Genomic DNA, 23,158 nt, shown 5'->3' with positions numbered 1-23,158 from the left:
CACATGCATCCATCATCCTGAGTGTCTTTGAAGGATGATGTGCAAATTTTGCAGTGTGTTACTGTCATTAGGCTTAGTGTTTATTTCTTAACATTTTCTCTCTGATCAGTTTTAATTCCCCATTTACTAATATTATTATAACCCGTTACAACATATGAGTGTTGAATTAACTTTGTCTTATTATGACATCTAATTTGATATGTAGAATAAATAAGCTTTTATTTGTTTTATCAGAGAAAAAGAGGTATAGTAAAGAGCCTTCCCTGCTGGCAAGCCCAGCCCCAAAGAAATATTGTGGATTAGTACTCACTTAGTTAAAGTCAATTACAGGTGCAGTGGCTTTATATGCAGCAAAGTGCCAAGCTCTAATAAAGGTACTTCCTAGGTATGATAATTATAAAATTAGATGAAAACATTTAGTAGGTTTACAGCATATCCTTTATGAAAAAGAAGATGCTGAAGCTGAAACAAAGCCAGATTTGGTAACAGCATGCAAACAACCTTCAGAGTCAAAAATCATTTAAAAATGTCTAATCCTATAACTATCCAAGCTGGCAAGCGTTCAATACACAGAAGATTAATTTGGGAGATTTAGAGGGGATTTTAAAGATAACCTTCTGTGCCAAATATGTTAAGAGCAATGTGTCTTTGGATAAAAATACTGAATATTTCATAATCTGCTGGAAAGATGGAGATACAAAATGAGAATGGGGGAAATTTTCAACCCCAGAGAATTATATAGTTTTCATTAGGCTTCTCTGTTTATACTAGTGAAGTGGAATCTGTGCAAGAGTGAGAACATAAAATCAGAATTGTTTCAGCTCATACACAATAAGATGGCAATAGTAGGAAGGATGGATCACAACCTAAAGATGTTTGACATAAAACAGCAAGGGCATGGTCCTATGAAACATTAATGAACTTGAAGGCCAGTGCTGGTAAAATCTTTTGCTCCTGCATTCAAAGTTTCTCAGCAGTGCCATGAGCTGAGTCCTGTCTTAGCGACCTGCAAACCAACTTAATGATCTTATGTGAAGCCTTCAACACTCATCTGTGTCTTCCAGTGAGTTCTGAAGCATTTCCTTAAACAGCTAAAACTCGGCAAGGGAAGGGGTTTAGAGAAAAGCGAGAATATATACTGAACAAGAATAAATATCTAAAATATATTCGATCTCACAAAGAAATGTCCAAAGTGACATTAATCTGATTTACAGTTATAAGATTCTGTGAATCAAATGGGTAAATGATTTCCTAAAACTGCACTATCCTCTAATATGTATCCTTGGTTATATGAACTTGAAAACCCCAAATTAAAAATGTCACACCAGAAACGTGCAGATGAAAGACCTAAGGACAATATAGCATTGATTAGTGGTCCAAGAAAAGCACTAATAGTTTAGAAAATATCTGATGACACATTTTCTAAATATGGACAAAATACTCTACCATTAGACGGATGTTAGAAAGAGCATGCTTAAGCAAAGCAAACAGACTGACAGAAAAGTTATATCTGTATCTTTAGCACTTCCTAATCGTCTCGTGCTTCCTAGAAGTAGACCAGAATGGGTGAGTGCATGCAAAAAAAAAAATAATATTGTTATATCATCAGGCTAACTTGTATTCAGTCCTGTGATATACAATCAATTGTATATAAGGTCTTATTTCTGCCTCAGGTTCACTCTTTTCCTTTTAAGCCTATAACCCTTGATCAATTTCTTCAACCACGTCTTTGTGAACATTTTCAATTTCTATTTTTGAAACTATTTAGCAAACCCAAAGCTGAAGCAATCCAGCAGAATGATTTCTTTGTTCCTTTACCTGGGCAGTTGAATCCAACTGGAGAAAATCACAAAATCCTCAGAAAATTGCCTCTATATGTTAAGGTTCTCTGAGCTCAATAGGGCCATTTTACCCTGCTCACAAATTCTCTGTTCTAAGGTTTTCCTCCATCTTCCATAATATCTAATCAAACCATTTATTATCTCCTTATCTGTCCTACTCTATTACCTTCCTACTCATTCTCAGCAGAAAATCTTGTCTCCTACTTCTCAGAAATATAGAACCACTCAGTTAAGAACTTTTTCAAATTCCTGACACCCCATTTATAAAAGTGATGTTATATTGCAACTAACTTCTTTTTCTAATTATGATAGTAAATTTCTCATTGTGACTAAGGCTAACTCTTCCCCTTGTTCTCTGGATCCCATGAATGCTACATCAGGGATTTCACTCCAATTATTAAAGCTTATCCCATTCTTTCCTATAGTTTCTTTTCTTCTTGAATTTTTGAAAAATCCTCATATCTCTCCCATTTGTTCTTATATGTCAAGCCCTCTCCAGTTTTATTTCCCTCTCTATTACCTAGCATTGCCAAGCTTCATGAAAAAATAAAAATCCTTTCCCTTCATCTGTTTCATCTTTTCCCATTTATTGTCCACACCATGGCAATATCCAATTTCATCCTTTACTCATCCACTGAACAAAGCTCTCAGAAAGACTGATGCTGATTTTTTGTTGCTATATCCAATAAATACTTAGTACTCATTTATCTATTCTCCAGGGAGTATTTTATATTGTAAACATAACCTCCTCCTTGAAACCAAAATTCCGTGAGCTTCTTCTCTTTTCCCCTCTTTGTTAAGTTCTTCTCTTTTCCCCTCTTTGATTGCCTCTTCTCAGCCTCCTTTCAGATTTGCCTTAGTAAACCCATTTATTCTCAGGGCATTCTAACTTGTGTGCTGATGGCTCTTTGACAAATTCTCTGAAGTACCTGTTACTCATCCAGGTCACCTCGTTCACTCAACACACTTATTGCAAGATGTCCTGCACACTAACATATAAAAAGTAACATAAAATATTTAGATTTGCTACCAATCAGGGATCAACATTTTATCATCTCCCACTTAAAAAAAAAAAAAAATAACAACAAAAACTGATTTATTTGCAACCCAGTCGAGTACCCATCACTTCAATAGAGCATAGGAGGACGTCCCTGGTGGTACAGTGGTTAAGAATCCACCTGCCAATGCAGGGGACACAGGTTCAAGCCCGGGTCTGGGAATATGCCACATGCCGCAGAGCAACTAAGCCCATTCACCACAACTACTGACCTTGCACTCTACAGCCCAGGAGCCACAGCTACTGAACCTGCGTGCCTCAATTACTGAAGTCCGTGCACCTAGAGCCTATGCTCCACAACAAGAGAAGCCACCGCAATGGGAAGCCTGCACACTACAACAAAGAGTAACCCCCGCTCACTGTAACTAGAGAAAGCCCGAACGCAGCAATGCAGCCAAAAATAAATAAATAATTTTTTAAAAAAAGAAAAAAAATGAGCACAGCAGTAGAAAAGAGTCACACTGCAAGCATCATTTAGTCCAAGACAGAGCTCCATGCCTCCCAATAGAGCAAACCTATCTTTCCCAGAGACCCATGCCCAGAGCCAAACTGAACACACAAATAGGCAAGCACTAAGGTTCCTCTGGCAGTATGGTTAGAGAGATATTTTGTAGTGTCTATCCTGTCTTTGTAAGGTTTGAGTGATAAGCAAAATTTAACTATTAAAAGCCAAAGTTTAACATACAAGAAAGTACATTTGAATGACTTCATGACCTTGTGTAAGGGAAGAATATAAAAAGACACATTTCAAACTAGTAACACCTTTGTACAATACATGTAACCAAAAAAAGTTTAGTATCCAGAGTTTATTAATAAAATCTTAGAATAAGTAAGTAAAATAGACATAACAGGCAAAATAATTGACATTTCACAGAAAAAAAAAATCCAAATTGTTTCAACATGCAAAAAGGTGTGCACTGTCATTACATGAAACTGAAATGCAAATTAAAACCCCAGTTATGGGGCTTCCCTGGTGGCGCAGTGATGGAGAGTCCACCTGCCGATGCACGGGACGTGGGCTCCTGCCCTGGTCCAGGAAGATCCCACATGCCACAGAGCAGCTGGGCCCATGAGCCATGGCAGCTGAGCCTGCGCTTCTGGAGCCTGTGCTCTGCAATGGGAGAGGCCACAACAGTGAGAGGCCCACATACCGAAAAGAAACAAAAAAAAAAACCCAGTGAGGTTTAAATTAATATACAATACATTTTCAGAAGTTAAAATGTCTGACAACACTAAATTTGGGCAAGAATGTTAAGCAATGGGACTCTCACCCTAGCATTAGGCAAATTCTGATACCAGGCATCTTCTCTAGAGAAACTCACTCATGAATACCAGCAAATCTGTATAAGGGTGCTTTAAATTGTACTGTTAATAACAAGGGAATAAGAAAATCCTAAACTATCTTCAATATTAGAAGAGATAAATTGCCATATGTTCATTCAAAGAATATAATGCAAACATGAAATTAAGGAAATAGAACTCTATTCACCAATATGAGTAATCTTGAAAATCATGCTGTTCAAAAATAAAGTTACCTAAAAATTTAATAAATAAGAAAAAAACATAAAATACAACTTTTTGGTTATGCATACTAGAAAGAAAATCAAAAGAATGTTTGCACTACTAAGTTTAACATTATAACTAGTACTAGGGCTGCATGAGAGGAAAACTGGTTGTTTTAGGACTATATACTGGACTTCAAACATACTGGTACTGTTCTACATGGCTAAGCAATTGCAGATGTGAGTGAGTTAAAGATCTGGAGATTAGAAAATTATTTTGAATTAGGTGGACTCCATGTAGTCACAGGGTCATTAAAAGTGGAAGAGGGAAGCAGAAAAGTGAGTCAGAGGAACATATGAGTATGTGAGAAAGGCACAGAGAGACACGGGTCTTTTGACTTTGATGACAGGAAAGGGGCCATGAGCCAAGGAATACAGGCAGCCTCTAGAAGCTGGAAAAGGCAAGGAAACAGATTCTTCCTTAAAGCATCCTAAAGGAACACCACCCTGACAATACCTTGATTTTAGTCCAGTAAGACCCAGTTTGGACTTCTAATATACAGAGCTCTAAAATAACAGAGTTGAGTGGTCTTAAGCCACTCAGCTTGTGGTAATTTGTTAGGGCAGCAATGGGAAATGTCCATCTCTTCAGTTCTAAATGACCTTCAGGAACTGCTGGAAAGTCAAAAGGAAGAAAGTACAACAAATGCTGCTCCCTGCAGGTTCCATCATCTCTACCACCACCGCTTAAAGTGTGGTTAACTTGTACAAGGCATTTTGCAAAAATTGACTACATAAGTCCTGCATTTAAATTCAACAAGAAATCCATGGGGTAAGGATCCTTATTTCCTTTTGACAAATAAGGAAAACAAGGTTCTTATGAGTTAAGAGAATTATCAGTTGTTAAAAGCCACACTGCTTGTTAACTTATATGTGAATAAAAATTCTTTTATCATAAAAATAAATTTTATTTGTGAAATTCCAAGAGATAAAGTGATGTGTTTAATTAGTAACTCAATTAACTATCTGTATTAAATTCATACATTATTATGCATACATTTTTGTTATAATTAACATAGCTATGGATATAATTGTGTGTATAAACATGTAACTGTATTAAAGAACATCTATCAGATTAGTCAACATTTACAAAAACATTAATCACAGGTAAAAATTTCTCAAAATGTGGACATGAATCCTAAGAAAAGTTACCAATTAATTCTATAGAACTAGTCTTCAAATTCAAATCACTGTGAAAAAAGGAAAAGAATCAGTTTGGAATAGTTCTTATTCAACCTATTTTATGCATGTTTGGGGAATATTTAGTAATTCACTCTAAATTTTACTCAAATAGAACACTGTTGAGGGGGGGGGCAGGGAGTGTAATCTAGGTATCTGAAATATATTTCTTATTTTTTCAACAGATTCAATCACTATAACATTTTTACTCGATCCCTATACATGTGAAAATTTACTGAAGTGACAAAGGAGGTATGAATAAGCAAGTCAAAGAGAGAGAGAAAGAGAGAGAGACAGAGAGATCACAAGAGGGTGAGTTCAGATTGATGGAGGAACAACATGGCAACACTGAGGAGAACAAGTTAAGGTACCGGCCACAACAGTGAGAGACCTGCATACTGCAGCAAAAAAAAAAAAAAAAATTCCAAGAAAGTAGTTATGCTTATTATGGTATTATTGCTCTATGCCTCAAAACTGGAATTATTTAGTAAAAGAGAAAGTATTTGAAGCAAGAAGAGTCAGGTTGGAACTTGAAGCTCTGGTGCAAAATTTCCTCTATATCATGAAGCCCTAAAATCCAGCCAAGCAGTCAGTGATCGGTTTTAGAAGCACAAAATTATGTCATGTTTCTGTAGCTCACACCCCTCAGAAACAAGTGATAAATTCACGTGAAAGGTACAGGTTGGGAAATTGAAAAATAAATACAAAAAATTGGTGTTTGCTTGTATTTGCTTTTAAAGAAGCTAGCAAATAGTTATAAACTTTTATTACAGAAATAGATTTGATCTAAATTCAACATATATCTTCAGCTTAATAAAAGTTCACACGCTCAGTGTTTACTCACTTATTCTAAACTTGTTCTTTCCTTGCATATTCTTGATTGAATGCTTATGAATTTCCAAGTGGTCAGGATCAAATAAACATTGAAAAGTAAATAAAGGCACTTAAAATACTATGGTGGATTTGTGCCCTGGCAGAGAATCTGTGAAGAAAATGTATGCTCATTAAACTAGACCTCATAATTCTACTCTTCTTGAGAAACTTATCTTGCATAACTAAAGGCTGGAAACTTCCTTTTGTTGATTGTATAGTATACATGATATCAGTTAGCCTATCAGTTCATGCTCCTGAATATTAATATACTGAAATACTTCTATATACAATCATTTGAAATTTGCTGTTTTGGCACAGGCACAACTGGCCTTGGAATTATTCTGTTTAGAAGTAAAAAAATATATATATTCTTACCTTCTTTTTTCTTTCTTTTTTTTTTTTTTAGGTAAGTAGTGAATATATTTAGAGAGAAACACACTCCACAAACAGAGTGTGGGCCATCTCAGAAGATGAGAGACCTATTTTCTTTTTTTCAAGTTGCCTTGTCATGCATCTAATACACATCGTTAAACCATTCCCCAGCCTTCCTTACGTACAAGTTTATCACATCCCTGACTCCCATCACCACTGAGATCAAGGATGTTATGGGAATCTTTGATTGCATATAGTGTGGATAGTTGCTGGTCAAGGGTTTGAGAGAAAACAGAGTATAACGAATAGGACAAGGCTTGGAGATACCATGAAGTTTAAGAATGTGCAGTTCATATCAAGTATAATTCATAAGAACAGTTTCTTTACAATTTTTTTAGCTAGCCATTTTGTTACAGCTTCATCAAAACAGCTGTTTATGTTAGAAACCATCAGAAAACAGATGGTACTCTCAAAAGGTAATTAAAGAGAGTTTAGGGAAGGGGCTTTCACACATGTGTCATCAGGGTTAAGGGAAATGACATGGATTGTTGGAACACTCCAGAAGCAAACTGTGATCAACACAGCTCTGAACCCAGAGAGTGTAGCTACAGCTGAGTTCTGAACCCATTCAGTTAGAAGACAAGGGGACTCATTTAAATCTGATAGAAGCCAACATCTAGGAGCAAAGAAAGTAGTGGACAGCAGAGAGGAGTGGATCTGGGATGGAAAATAAGAATATCTAGCACAGTTCTCCCCATGTGCCCTTCAGAATACACTTTTCTTTGTCTATCAGTTACCATATTGTCACTACATGGTGTCAATGTTACCACAGTCTTACACAAAATTTAAAGTAAAACACTAGCCACCATCAGGATACATTTTTATATGACAGAAATGGGCAAAACAGCCATCGTGAAGGCAAACAAGTAATTAAAAACATAGATTATCTTTTTAGCCAAAAAAAAAAAAGGTGGGGGTCTGATCGTTGTTTTTGTTTATATGTTTTCTAATTTGTACGATCAGTTAATACCTGGATCATGATAGGCTGTTTGGATCCCATCATCACGAAATGGCTCATGGTCAAGGGTTTGGTCTCTGTTGGGGTCCAAGATCCAGCATGGAGCTGCTTTTCAAATGTGCAATAATGTTTCCTGAAGAAGAAATAGCCTTATTCCTAAGCCCAGGCATCTGTGTTATGACTACCGTATTGAGGCTTGTCAGAGGCTCCTACAATCTCCACATCTCCCAGGAACTTCCAGTGCTACACAACTCAAGTAACAGGTCAGTTTACCTGCAGCTTGGACTTGCTGTGGAAATCCTTATGCAGATACTTTTTTTTTTTTTTTTTTTTGCGGTACGTGGGGCTCTCACTGTTGTGGCCTCTCCCATTGCAGAGCACAGGCTTCGGACGCGCAGGCTCAGAGGCCATGGCTCACGGGCCCAGCCACTCCGCGGCATGTGGGATCTTCCCAGACCAGGGCACGAACCCGCGTCCCCTACATCGGCAGGCGGACTCTCAACCACTGGGCCACCAGGGAAGGCCCATGCAGATACTTTTTATACTCTTTCACAAACAATATAAGTGTGTCCTCTTGACAACTGCAATGGTTTCTATATTCAAGGAAATACGTTATTTTAATCAGAAATAGTTATCAGATCATTTTAAGATTTTCTTGAACAAACCCTAAAAAGGTTTTTTTTTTTTTTCTTTACTTCCATCCCTGTTCCTTTCTACCCCAACTCTCTCTTGCTTTTTCTTTATTATTTTCCCAACTCCTTCCCACAAGAAAGCACTCAGGTCATTTTAATGCCAAAGGTAGGCAAACTGAGGTCACCAATATAGTTTCTGAAAGGGGAGAATTCTTCTCATTCATGCAAGATAATTACTTCTTTTGCTTTACTGTCTCAAAGAATGATGATAACTCAAATGATGGTGAAAGCTCAACCTCTTCAGGATGTGACTTTATTTTAGCATTTCATTTTAAATTGCGGTCTGTACCACAGAATCTTAATCAAGTACTTTGAGAAACTTTTGGTGGAGTAACACTTCTAGCAGTGGTACAATTCACATTAGGTTTTCTGTATTAGTTAGAGCAATATGACTGGCAGGCCTAGGATGATATAATGTCTGCTTTATGCACTGCAGCTGGGATAAAAATGGTTGGATATGCAATGAGGAGAAGCAGGGGTTATGATGTGAAAATTTACATCACTGATTTGAATATTTATCTTATTGTAGGCCTCCTAGGAGATTTCAAGTTTAACCCAACATATGGTCTGTAAATTTAAAATTAAATTTATTTGTATAAAGTTGACACAATAGGAATTAAGCTCAAATGAGGGATATAAGCATATGGTGGATTTTCCACTAATTGAGAGACATGTTATGAGAAGTAAGCAGAAGAGGGATTTGGTAGCTGTAGTTTCATTTTTATGGATATGTAACTGAACAAATTACTTATATTCTTATTTGGTTGTTATTCTAAAGTGGAGGTGAAAATTTTTTTTTTACTAAAGCACATTTAAGGAAATAATTGTTCCACTTAAAAATATGTAGAGTTTTATATAGGTATATATTTTCATATATATAAACATGCATTTACACACTCAGGCCTTTATACACATACATATTTCTGCTTACCCAATGGATATTCCTCTTTTTTTCAGCTCTTTGAAGTATAATTGACACATACAATTGTAAGATATTTAAATTGTACAATGTGATAATTCAACTTACATATGCATTGTGAGATATTCCCCTTTATTAAGATAGTAAATTTCCGCCTGGTAGGAATCTCTCATCTCTGGACATCTTTGGTGGGAGGCATTACTGAACCTACCACACACCGTCCAGTAACTTTTCAGCTTTCTCTAACCTAACTTCTGCTCCCATCACTCCCTGAATAAATAAATTCACCAATGATCTGAATATCTTAAATGCAGAAACTGGTTTCATTTCTCATATTCTTCCCAGCATCTGGATCAGTTGACAACTTTTTTCTAAGAGAAGTTTTCTTCTTGAAACATTCTCTTTCCTTAGCTTCCTTGACACTATACTCTCATGGATTCACTGGTTCCACTTTCCCTTTACTTATGTTTCTTACTTAACCATATTCAAACAAAAAACACAATTTCCAGAACTGATTCATACTCATAAACATGGTGACTGTATTTTCCTCTTGTTTTCCCCCTTTGTACCTGGTTGTTCTCAGAAATGTAGACACAGGCTTTAATCTGAATGGTTTATTTGTTGCAAATTAAACATTGAGTGGAATGGCTAAGGGTCATGTGCTTTCCAGACAGTACAAAAATTTTTATTTCTGCTTGGAAAAGTGACAGAACCACAAAATAGATATTCTGCCATCCTTTGTCCGAGCTTCTTCACTTCTGGCTATATCCAGGCTCCTTCCTGATTTAGCTAATACAGCCAGATCCACTACATCAAAGAAAAGCTCTTAACAAACTCTGCCAGCTTCCTGAACAATATAGTCATCACACAAAATTTAGGCCTCCAAAATAGCTGTTTCTGAATACTGAGATTACAAGAGTTCTATTTCCCTTGTACCTAGATCATTTCTCTGGGCTTTCTTATAAGTCAACAGTGTGTGTAGAATTCTACTAAGAAAAGTGATGATAGCAGAGTTGTCCAACAGTCTGTTTTCTCGCCTCATTTTCCACGATTCCTCCCTCGCACATGTGAGAGGAGACATGGGTTCTCTCTGGGTGTTTTTTGGTTTGGTTTGTTTTTTAAAATGTGCTATTGTTTCCATCTCTAGCCCACAAATTTTGGGCTTTGAGGTGAAACTTTTCTTCTATTTCTGTAGCTGTAATGAGATTTTTCTGTTTGCTGGAAATTTTCTTTTGGTATTTCAACACCAATCTTGCAACAAAAAAAGTTGGATATCTCTGTTCAAGCTGCTGCAATTTTGGAAACACCACCACACACTAGAACTTTTTTCTTTTTTTTTGATATATGACTTTTGCCAATTTTTCTCAATGTGCATGCCAAAGAAAATTAGAGGGATCTCTACTATCAAGCTGTGTGATTCTTTATCATCAGTTCTTAAATGTGACTTACAGGTTCTCTTTTGTATAATCCAGGATAAAATGTATTCCTTTAAATAGTTCAGAAAGTGTTTTGAGATCTATAGTGAAAAGAAGCCCTAGTACACATACATGAATGAATTTATGATATTCATTTGGGCAACAATTCAAGTATGTAGTTTGTAAATAAATGAGAAGGAGTAAAATATTCTGGAGAAGAGATTCAAATATACCTCTTAAAAACAATGAGAGTTAATAGAAAATAAGATAAAGTGTACATGTAAAACATACATATATACATATACATTTGAAAAAAAAGAGAGACACAGTATTTTTAGACAGATTTTTGATTTTAGAATAAGTGAAAGCAAATTATTTTTATGGGAGGGCTGATTTTCCTCATTAAGGCCTGATTTTGAAGTTATGGAAAAAATGTGATTTGATGTGATAGGAATGGAAAGTGGATTTTCCATTCCTATTCCATAAGGTACTTTGTGTCTCTGAAATTTATTATGCAAAATTTCAAAAATGGCTCTCAGAGAAAGAGAAATAGCACATCCTTGCAACAGAAAGAAAATCTGTTGGAAACTGATATTTCTATTCTAGGAAACTTTCATACAACTGGCTCTGTGTGTGAAATAATGAGCCCAAGTGTCAACAGACATTTTTCTCCAGTAGCAAAGGTCACAAGCCTTCGGTTGTCCACACAGCAGCTGTTTTGCTTTCACGGTACATGAGCCTCATTTGAAAAGTCTTTCTGTGTGATGACTACTCTGTCTTCCTTAGAGCACAACATATCTCAAGGGTGAAGGTGGCTCATCCCAATGCTGAATTTGGACAGAAATCTTAAGAAATACCATTTTATGGGCAATTGCAAAATGGCATTTGGCCATTTCAAGTAATATCCCAGTACAGTTCCACTTCAAGGGCGGTGTCATTTTAGATAATGGTTAAATATAATTTACTTTTTCCCCAAACGCTGGGAAGTCTAATTCAATTATACATTTAAATGACCTATGAAATGTTGTAATAGTTAAATTTATATGTCAATGTGTACCGAGTGTACAGGGTACCGAGATTAAATGTTATATCTAGGTATTTCTAGATTGGATTACCATTTAAATTGGTGGATTCAGTAAAGTAGATTGTCCTCCCCAGTGTAGGCAACATCATCCAAAGCATTGAGGGCCTGAGTAGAACAAAAAACAGACGAAGGGAGGATTTACCCCTGCCTGCCTGCCTGCTGAGCTGTGACCTCCATCTCCTCCTGTCCTTGGATTTATTTCTCTGGAGAACACTGATTAATACAAGTATGCAAGAATATTAAACTTTTTGTGCTAGCTAAATAATATAAATAGATGAAAAATTTAAGTATCTCTGGTGCAGTTTAAGGAGAACTAAATACGATCTCCTGCTGACAAGTATGCACCTGCCAAAACCCTGCCTTCATCATCACCAGGGCCTTGCTGTTATTTCAAAATTTAACAATTTCAGATCTATTTCTTTGAATCTGTGGGTACATCTCTAGTATGATTGTTAAAATATAAAGGTAGCAATATGTGATATATCATCTTATTATTTGCCATCCTGAGAGTAATTAGAAAGGGTGGCAACCCCAGTGCTACTTAGAGTTATGGGAACAGAGGGGTATGATAAAAACACAGAGTGTGTAGAGGGAAAATTTTGTCTTGTGAAATAAAATTAATATTTTATGGAAAGACAAGAAGAATCTAAACATAAAAATTCTTCTCTGCCCTTTGCCCTCCTCTTCCCCCCATATTGTGCATTGTGTATCTGCATTATGTATCAACCGGACCTCCCACATCATCAGGAATATCTGCTCAACCATAAAGAGCAATATTTTCCTAGCATCAATAAGACAACTCCTTAAAAGATAATATCCCTTCTTGATCTTGTAAGGGGTCACATAACCCACTGCAATGACGCTTAGATCTGGATTATGTAAACTGTCAATAATATGTCATTTGACGTATAGCCCTCTGTCTCAAAAAACTTATATAACTCTGCCTTGACTTCTCATGGATGAGACAGTCCTCATTCTCAGTACTTTCTGAGATGCTCTGCCCTTACTATAATCCTCAAATTTGGCTTGAATAAAATTTTCCATTTCTTTCTTAGATCAACTTGTTAATATTTTGTTGACAGTTTCTATCACAATTTTCCTGGAGAACTGACTCTAATTGTTATCACTGCAGAGTCAATGTCACAAAATGATGAAGAGTATCAGTTCTAGAACCAAATTACCAAGGTTTGAATTTGGGCTAGAACAATTTCTAGTTGTGTGAATTCGGCCATTATTTAACTTCTTTCTGCTACTGTTTCCTCATTTGTAAAATGTGGATGATGATAATGCATTCCTCACAGGGTTATTGTAAATACTAAATATATTAACAAGTAAAAAATGTAACAGTGCATGGCCTATTTTTATTAAGATGTAAATGTTAGCAACTTTCATAAAATAGTGAATATTAATAATACATACATGGCTATTGAGCTAGATATTCTTAGACTGAAATCTGCCAAGAACATATAGCATATATATATATATATATATTTATTTATTTCATTATACATTTATATAAATTTATAGATATATATTAATGATAGTACTTTCTGCAAATGGATTCCCAGTAATATTGTTTCTGGCTAATTTTACTTATGTTTATAAATGAATTTGAGACTTCTACACATACACACAAAATAATCAATGAATGCTTACCAAGTTGTGTTTAAGTGTATGCCATTTTAAGATCTTACTAAGCATCCTAACTCCACAGACTAGTATAAATATGAGCATATGTTCCCATCCCTTTATGACATATTAAACATTTTTAATTTAAACTTAACAGTTTTCAATTTATTTAGCTCATATTTTCATGAAGCTTTCATCTACTTAGAGATAAAACATGTACTGTACATATGTTTAATTATTTCAAATTCCAAGAAACACATAAATTTTATAGTGACATAAAATGTACTTTTCATAGTTCTTATTATTTAATTATGTTCTTCTATATAATTAAGAAGAAATAAAACTAACAAGAATAAAATAATTTTCCATCACTTCCCAACCATTAATGCATGTAGGCTTTATTTATTTCTTCATTCTTCATTCAAATGTCATATAATGATTTTATTTAGAAAAGATATCCTAATAATTTACTTGCATCATGATCTGCAATTACTCCAAGCCATTTCTAATATTGGTGGTAGTAGGTAGAGTATAATTTTAATATTTTATGAAGTTGCCATCCAATTTTGTTTACTGAGGTTTATGACTCCTTGTTGTGTTAGTAAAAAATCTTTTTCGTCAGTGAAATGCCATAAATAATTGTAATGGACACTTCATTATTTTCATTTATTTCATATTGGTTTACTTAGGTTACTGTGTTTAAACTGTTTGATGCTTTACCTGTCTTTACTATACCTACTTTACCAAATCAAGTATTGTACATCTATATGCATTCATACTTATCTCAGTTATACATTTCATGACTGAATTTTCATATAAAATAACCTCAGAATAAAAGTCCTTTCTTTCTTTCTATATTCGATATCTTTATATCTAATACATACGTGTGTGTTATCCAAGGTCTCAATATAAGTTTTTAAACTTACTAGGAGATGAGAACATGTCAAAGTAGAGCCAAATGACTTGAGGCCTGGTAAACCATTTAATCCTCACAACAAAGAATCTATGAGGAAGACAACCCAGTGCTAATTTTCCTACTTAGAATGTGAGAAAGCAGATACAACACACTTTAATGATTTTAAAATTTGAATCCCATGGAAGAAAACGGACATATTCAATTGAACGCTAAGAATCAAAAGACATTTTTATATGAGAAATCATCTAATAAGATGGCAGAAATTAATGTAACACAGGAGTATTTACAATAAGTGTAAATGGGATATATTAATTTCCTAGGACTGCTGTAACGAATTACTACAATTTGGGCTTAAAACAACAGAAAGGTATTCTCTCACAGTTCTGTAGGCCTGAAGTCTGATATCAAGGTGTCAGAAGGGCTGTGCTCCTTCCAAAGGCTCTGTTCCTTTACTTTCCCAGCTTCTGGTGGATCCAGGCATTCCTTGCATTGTGGTTGCATCAACCCAATCTCTACCTCCATGGTCACATTGCCTTCTCTTTGTCTTCTATCTTCTACTCTGTCTGTCCTAAACCTTCCTCAGGCTTTCCTTTAAGATATATATGATCACACTTGCGGTTCACCTGGATAATTCAAGATACATTTCTCTTTTCAAGAGCCCTAACTTAATCACATTTTTTTTTTTTTTTTTGGCCAAGTACAGTAATATTCACAGGTCCTGGGGATTTGGATGTAGACATATCTTTTTGAGGACCATCATTTAGTCCATTACATAAGGAAGCCCCATCAATTAGAAGAGATACTACATAAGGGAAAAAATTCAATATATTGTGTGTAAGAAATTCACTGAACTAAAAAGGATACATAATTCTGAAACTACACTGTTAAAGCCAAATACAACAGGCAAACATAAACCTCAAAATAACTCAATAAAGAAATTTTAGTATTAAATTATATATAATTTAAGCTAAATTATCATAAGTAGTAATACTTTAAATACCTGTAAATGAAAAAGATTCAAAAGTTATAACAGCTTTAAATATATATGTACCTTATATACATAGCCTTCGATAGTATTTAAAAAAAAAACAAAAAATTGAAGATGGAAAGAGTAAATAAGCTATTGTAGTTTTAAATTTACCTCTCACAAAGAGATGTGCTAATCACATAATAAAAAGGAAGTATATATACAAAATTACTACAATGTTATTAATATGCTTGAGACAAGAATATATGGAATAGAGAGAAACTTTCTTAACTTGGCCCAGTGTGTAAATAAAAAAATTAATAACAAATGTTATTTCTTGTTTGTTTGTTTTTTTTATTTGTAGTAAGAGTACTTAACATTATACCTACCCCCTTAGCAATTTTTTTTTTTTTTTTTTTTTTTTTGCTGTACGCGGGCCTCTCACTGTTGTGGCCTCTCCCGTTGCGGAGCACTGGCTCCGGACGCACAGGCTCAGCGGCCATGGCTCACGGGCCCAGCCGCTCCGCGGCATGTGGGATCTTCCCGGACCGGGGCACGAACCCGTTGTCCCTGCATCAGCAGGCAGGCTCTCAACCACTGCGCCACCAGGGAAGCCCAGCAATTTTTTAAGTATACAATATTGTATTTTTAACCAGAGGCCCTATGTTTTTTGTTCAGTAGATCTCCAGAGATTTTACCTTGTATAAATGAAACTTTGTATCCTTTCATTGACATCTCCTCATCTTCCCTTCTTCCTAGCCTTTTGAAAGTACCATTGTACTCTCTACTTTTATGTTTGATTAACAAACATGATTCTTAATGAAAAATTATTGGAAATATTTCCCATAGGATCTGAAACAAGATAAAGATTCTTATTATTGCCACTACTAATAAACATAAGATTAGAATTTACAGGCAGCAAAATTATTTTTAAAAATAAGATATAACAGCTGCAAAAATTGGTAGGCAGAAGTTAAAGTACTATTGTTTGTAGATGTTATGATTATCTATATAGAAACCTCAATTGGATTGAGACATTTCTAGAACTCTGACAAAATTTAGCAAATGTCTTGTATGAAACGTCAATTTATAAAACCATCTGTATTTTTCTGCACCATCAATAGTTAATTAAAATATAATAGAAAATGAGATATTATTCATAACATCAGGAAAAAAATAGTAAAAATAGTTTTTCTTAACAAAGGCAAACCACAATGCCATGGTTTAAGCAAGACAGAGTGAAATTGACTGGTACAAGATCTTATAAATAATGAATGTAGTGGGCTGCATGGTGACCCCTCCCCACAAAATATTGGTCATGTCCTAATTTCTGGACCCATAAGTATTACCTTATATGGTAAAATAGTGACTATTAGCTTATGTGGCAAAAATAGTGGTTAAGAATCTGGAAAGGAAGAGATTATCCTGGATTATGAAAGTGGGCCCTAAATGTCATCACAAGTAAAACAGAGGCAGAGGAAAATTTTATACACAGTTACACAAAGGAGAAAGTGATATGAAGATGGAGCAGAGAGAGATGCAGCCATGAGTCAAGGAAAGACAAAAGCAACAATCAACTGTGAAAGACTGCAGCCTTACTGACACCTTGATTTCAATTTCTGGCCCCCAGAACTGGGAGAGAGTACATTTCTCTTATTTTAAACTACTCTATGGGGCTTCCCTGGTGGCGCAGTGGTTGAGAGTCCGCCTGCCGATGCAGGGGACATGGGTTCGTGCCCCGGTCAGGGAAGATCCCACATGCTGCGGAGCAGCTAGGCCTGTGAGCCATGGCCGTTGAGCCTGCGCGTGGAGCCTGCGCGTCCAGAGCCTGCGCGTCTGGAGCCTGTGCTCCACAATGGGAGAAGGCCACAACAGTGAGAGGCCCACATACTGCAAAAAAATAAATAAATAAAATAAATAAACTACTCTGTGATAATTTGTTACAAGTGGCTCTAAAGGATATGTTTTCTCAGCAGATTCTGGGTTTTCTGGAATTGGTTCTACTAATCTGATTAGAGGTACATATTACTCTATTTTCACTAATGAAGAGAACATTGGTAGCCCATGGGCAGGTGCAGCATTAGAGGTGCACAAAATATCACCATTGGGATCTGTTAACAATATATATATATATATATATATATATATATATATATATATATATATATATATATGGTAAGACTCTAGGTAACTATGTATTTCATACTTTAGAACATTTGGCTTAAAATAAGGAGTACACTGAGAGTGGCTTTTAGTTCCTAACTGCAGTGGAGAAACTGGGAGAAAGAAGGGATGAACACATCAAATTCCTAGTTCAAGCCCTGAGTACATTACCTGAAAACTTCTATTCTGCCCTGAAACAAGCCCTATTTCCTGTGGCTATAGGACTGATATTCCAAAAAACAATTACAGTGCCACATCCTGTGAATGGTAGATCATAACACAAACTGAATTCTCGACCATCTCAATAGGATATCTTCTGTTAAAGAGAGGGCATTCATTAGGAAGGAATGGGATCTTGAAAATTGAAATGGCAAGATCCTGGTGAAGCTGTGAACATTGAACCCCTAAATTCTGTTGAGTCTTCTTTGATAATAAAAGCAGTCTTTCTTTCACTACAGACTGAGGAGGTTAACCGTGATTTGCCTGAAGAAACTAATGGCCTATTTTGAAGTGGTTGCCTTTGAAGACATTGCTGATTCTTCTCAGGACTCATCCACATCATCTATCTTAGCTTCTAGACCTATAACTACACTCAAGTCCCAGCAGGTCATAAAGGTTGAAGTAAAACATGTGTCCTATAAGGAGGTATACTGCATGCCAATGGATATAGACAGAAATCTGGGGAATATGTTTAGGAAAGGATAAAAAGAGTGAAGGAAAATGGTAAAAGAAATATATAGTTGGTTCACTCTGGATTTATTAATATGGGCCAAGTAAGCAAAGGTTCTGGATTCAATTTTTCAGCTTGATGGATTAGAAAGAGCTCTAACAGTATGTTTGGTTGGTTGCCTGAAACATGGATCAAAAAATAACTTATACTACGTGAAGCTAAAATGCAAGAACTTCTCTGATATACTGTAAAGGAAGGTGTTGAAAGGCTTAGGAATATTGGAATGTTAAAGCACATTAATCATGGAAGAGTTGCTCACCCACTTCAAGAGGGTCCAGAAAACACACCTTTCACATTACTTTGAGAAATAATTTGTGAGATGAGCCTCAGCATCTTTGAAGAGATCTTTGGTATCTCTTCTCTGTAGGCCAGAAATTACAGTGGAAATTGCTGCTAGTGCACAGAGATCCTTATATAAAATGGGAGTAACTGGATCCCAGAGTGTCAGGAAAAAATGGGCAGAACTCAGTCACCAGAGACAAGATGAGTCTGGTTGCCATAATGGACAGTGGAGTCAAAGAAGTAACCAGAATATTTGAGAGATAGGGAGTCTATGAAATTCTGACTTTATGAAATGTAGTCAGAGCTTTAGATTGAGTTAGACCAAACTCTAACTTTAATCACCAAAACAGAGAACTATGTCCCCCCGATCAATTACCAGATGTTGAACCCATTTATAGACCCAGAATTCCTTGAATGAAAAGGCTAACTCCTCTTGAGAAAGAATCCAGCTACATCACCAAAATTCATACAGTCAATCTTTCTCCCAGACTTCTTGAAAGGGACATATGCCCTTTTACCAGATTTACTAAGGATTGGGGAAAAGGAAATGTTCAGATTTTTTGAGAATTACTGAATATTGGCTCTGAAATGACACTAATTCCAGGAGATCTATAAGTCATTGTGGTCTATTACTCAGAGTAGGGTTTTATTAACATCAGGTGATAAATGGTGTTTTAGCTCAGGTCCACCTTACGTTGGGTCTAGTGGATCTGGGTCTACATTGTGGTTATTTCTCTAGTTCTAGATTGTTTAATTGGAAGAAACCACACACTGGTTCCTTTACCTGTGGAGTGAGGTAGGAAAGGCCAAATGGAAACCACTAGGACTGCCTCTAGTTAGGATAAATAGTCAACAAAAACCATATCACATTTATGAAAGTATTTCTGTGATTACTGCCACTATCAGGGACTTGAGAGGTGAAGAGGTATTGATTCCCACTGCATCCTTATTCAACTTGCCTTATTTATCCTGTGCAGAAAACAGATGGATTTTGAAGAGTGACAGTGGATTCTTGTAAAATTAACCAAATGGTGGCTCCAATTGCAGCTGTTCTTCCAGATGTGATTTCATCGCTTCAGCAAATTAACACATCCCCTGGTACTTAGTATGCAGCCAGTGCTTCTTTCTTGATACCCAGTAGTAAAAAAATTACAAGGAGTTTGCTCTCACTGTTCTACCTCAAGGGCTATCTCCAGCCTTAACATTATAATTTAGTCTGTAGGGACCTTGATCACATTTCCATTTCCCAAGACATGGCATTAGTTTATCATATCGGTGAGATTGTGCTGATTAGATCTAATGAGCAAGAAGTAGCAACTACTCTAGACTTAATGTATTTGCATGTCAAAAACTGAGAAATCAATTCCACAAAAACTCAGTAGACTTCCACTTCAGTAAAATGTCCAGGGATCCTGTGGTGTAAGGCATTTCAAGACACCTGTTCTAAAGTGAAGGATAAGTTGTCACATCTGTCCCCTCCTGTAACCAAAAAAAGAGGCTCCATGTCTAGTGGGCATCTTTGGATTTTGGAGGCAATATATCCCCCACTTGGGTGTGTTACAGTGGGCCATTTACCCAGTGACCTGAGGAATGCTAGTTTTGATTGGGGCCTAAAACAATAAAAGACTGTACAACAGGTCTAGGATGTCAAGACAGGTGCTCTGCCACGTGGGCCATAAGATCCAGGAGATACCAAAATTCAAATTACTAACATGTTTATAAGGAGGTGCTCATTCTCACTAAGGATTAAAGTAGTATAAATAGAAAAGGAATAAGTTAAGAATTTATGAACACCAGATTGGCAAATGATAGAAAATCAGATAACACCAAGTTTTGATAAATATATGGAGAAAAATGCATAGTGTGTAGTAAAGAGTGTAATTTAGATGATTAGCCATCATAGAGAGAATTTTGAAAGTAGTTATTAAAATTAGCTATACCTAGAACCTCTAACACCCCTATCACTAGTATCAGTCTGAAAAAAATATATATTTACACATTTATTGTCTCATTTTTTTCTGGTAGAGGGAGTTAGGGACAACCTAAGTTCTCATCACTAGAGAACAAAAGCAAATGTGAAATATGCAGTGTTAAGAGCATGAACTCAATGTACTCTCAGAAGTACCAATAGATCTTATAGAATATACTGTTGAGAATAATAGATAAGAAAAATAATGAGCTCTCAAGCAGGATATCATTTCTGTAAATCAAAAATACAGAGACAAAGGAACATGTTATATTTCAGAATAATGTATGTATCTAAAGGTATATATCAAACACATTCAAAGGGTGTTTGTGTGAGGGAGGGGAATACAAATATGATTGGGGAATATGGATGAGAAGGAAATAAGAAAAATTAAAATAAAACTAATGATAATTAATAGCTGATAGTAGTGTGCAACAATCTGAAGAATTGACCAACTTAAATGTCTAATAATTTAAATGAGAGAGTGAGAAAGCAAGAGATACAAACTACTGTTAGGAATTTTAAAATTAATAGCATATTTATATGTTTAGCAATGTATATTAACATTTTAAATGCATACAATTTACTCAACAACATATTTACAGCTACTTATTATAAGAGAATTAAGCTGTGGCCAAGTTGTGTTATATGACATTTATCCTGAAAAGTGAAAAGAAACCTAAAACATACACTAATATGGGATTATTTAATTACAGGAGTGGTTAAATAAAATATAAAAGACATATTGAAAGCAAAACTTACAGATTGTGGAGATACTGAGCAAAACAAACATGGGTTTTATTTTTATGTTAAAAAACTGATTACAAACTAGAATATACAGAACATATACAAATGTATGTAATATACATAAGGAGTGACCGAATATGTAGAAGCAAAATTCTGATAGTTGTTTTATCTTAATTATGAAAACTAAACAAACATCCATTAATGACTCAATAAAAAAGACAATTATTCAATTAAAAAAATACAACTCTGATATATATCTTTCATCAAAAACTAGTAATTATTTAAGATATAAGTAGCTATGATATCTATATTTTTATAACAATTATTGAACTTTATTACTTCCATATTATTATTATTACTGTGAACTTCAGACATGTAACTTTTCAGTGGCTTATTAAATACTTACCACATTGTTATGTAATGTTGATACAAGGGAAAAAAGGTATTTCTACCTTAGAGAAACCCATGGTAGAGACATGTATTTGTAAATAGATAAATTAGTACTAAAAGACAAAGACTCAACAAAGAAATATCGTCTAAGTGTTTCTGAATCCTGGAGATGTATTATTATGTCCTATGTGCCCTTACTTATGAGGCAAAATAATATGGAAACAGAATAATCTGAGAGAATAATCTGAGAATGATGCTTGCTTTGACAGCACATATACTAAAATTAGAATCATACAGAGAAGATTAGCCTGGATCCTGTGCAAGGGTTCTTGAAGTGTTCCATATTAAAAAAAAATAATAATAATCTGAGAATGGTTAAGGCTGAATCTGAAATAAACCAACCTGGTTGTGCAATTGACTGGCCTCTTTAGGAATGGTCTTCCTTCAAGATCATGGTGTCCAAAGATATAATTTGCTATACCTTAAACATAATAAAAGCAGTCACCTGTTGGAAAGTTTTAGTAAGTATATTTAGGTAGAAGTGACACCCAACCAGTTTCTAAAGCTCTTTGGAAAATCCCATGCCCTTGAGCGAGAGAGATCGAAAAGGCAAAGCTGGGTGTAAGAACCCAGCATGACTGAGCTACACGGTACAAGTTAGAATTCAAGAAGTCCCTCTACAATGGGGAAGAAGCACACAGAGTTGCTGAGTGTAACAGACTGAGGTTTAAGGCCCACTCACTGTAGCCAAAGCTTGTGTTGAGGTTGGCTTCAGTATGAAGAGTAAAGCTGGCAATTCAGATGTTATTAACACAAAGCAAAGAGCATCAATAAACATTTCTGAGAAAGGTGTTTAGTGAATGCTCTACTATATTCCACATTTCAAAAAAGTTCAAACCATAGTAGAACCAATGAATAATGCAATCAAAGAACATAAAGTTAATATAGTCTTTCATTTTTTCAACAGATTGACAGTATATAAGAATCACTTATCAAAGAGACTCCTCTGAAACAAATATGTATGAGTGAATTTTTGGAAACAAAATAAAACTTGTTTTTGTATTTTCTCAGAATAAAAGCCTGGCAGTTCATTTGGGCTATATTTTTTTATGACTATTTGCAAGTGGAGACAATATTTTTTTTTTGTGGACTATCTCATTTTTAACTAACAGTCGTGTTAATAGAGTACTGCAAAACTGAGGTCCATACATCTAACTATTCTCAAATACATTTCTAGCCATAATCCTTCAAAACTCTTTATGAAACTCACCTCCTTCATTGAACCTCACTCCATTTGATAGTCAATGAAGTGGGTATTATCAAATTAAAATATATCAGCATGCATATAAATGTTAA

The 23,158-nt window shown here is 35.4% G+C and overlaps 1 pseudogene; it reads left to right on the top strand.

The window, feature by feature from the left end:
* The first annotated feature begins 22,059 nt into the window (after positions 1 to 22,059).
* On the top strand, positions 22,060 to 22,151 carry LOC136137907 (U6 spliceosomal RNA; annotated as a pseudogene).
* Positions 22,152 to 23,158: the final 1,007 nt, after the last annotated feature.

This window comes from Phocoena phocoena, chromosome 18, assembly GCF_963924675.1.
Source record: "Phocoena phocoena chromosome 18, mPhoPho1.1, whole genome shotgun sequence".
NCBI classification, from domain to species: Eukaryota; Metazoa; Chordata; class Mammalia; order Artiodactyla; family Phocoenidae; genus Phocoena; species Phocoena phocoena.
The sequence above is the reverse complement of the archived record's forward strand: the minus strand, read 5'-3'. Positions and strand labels throughout refer to the sequence as shown.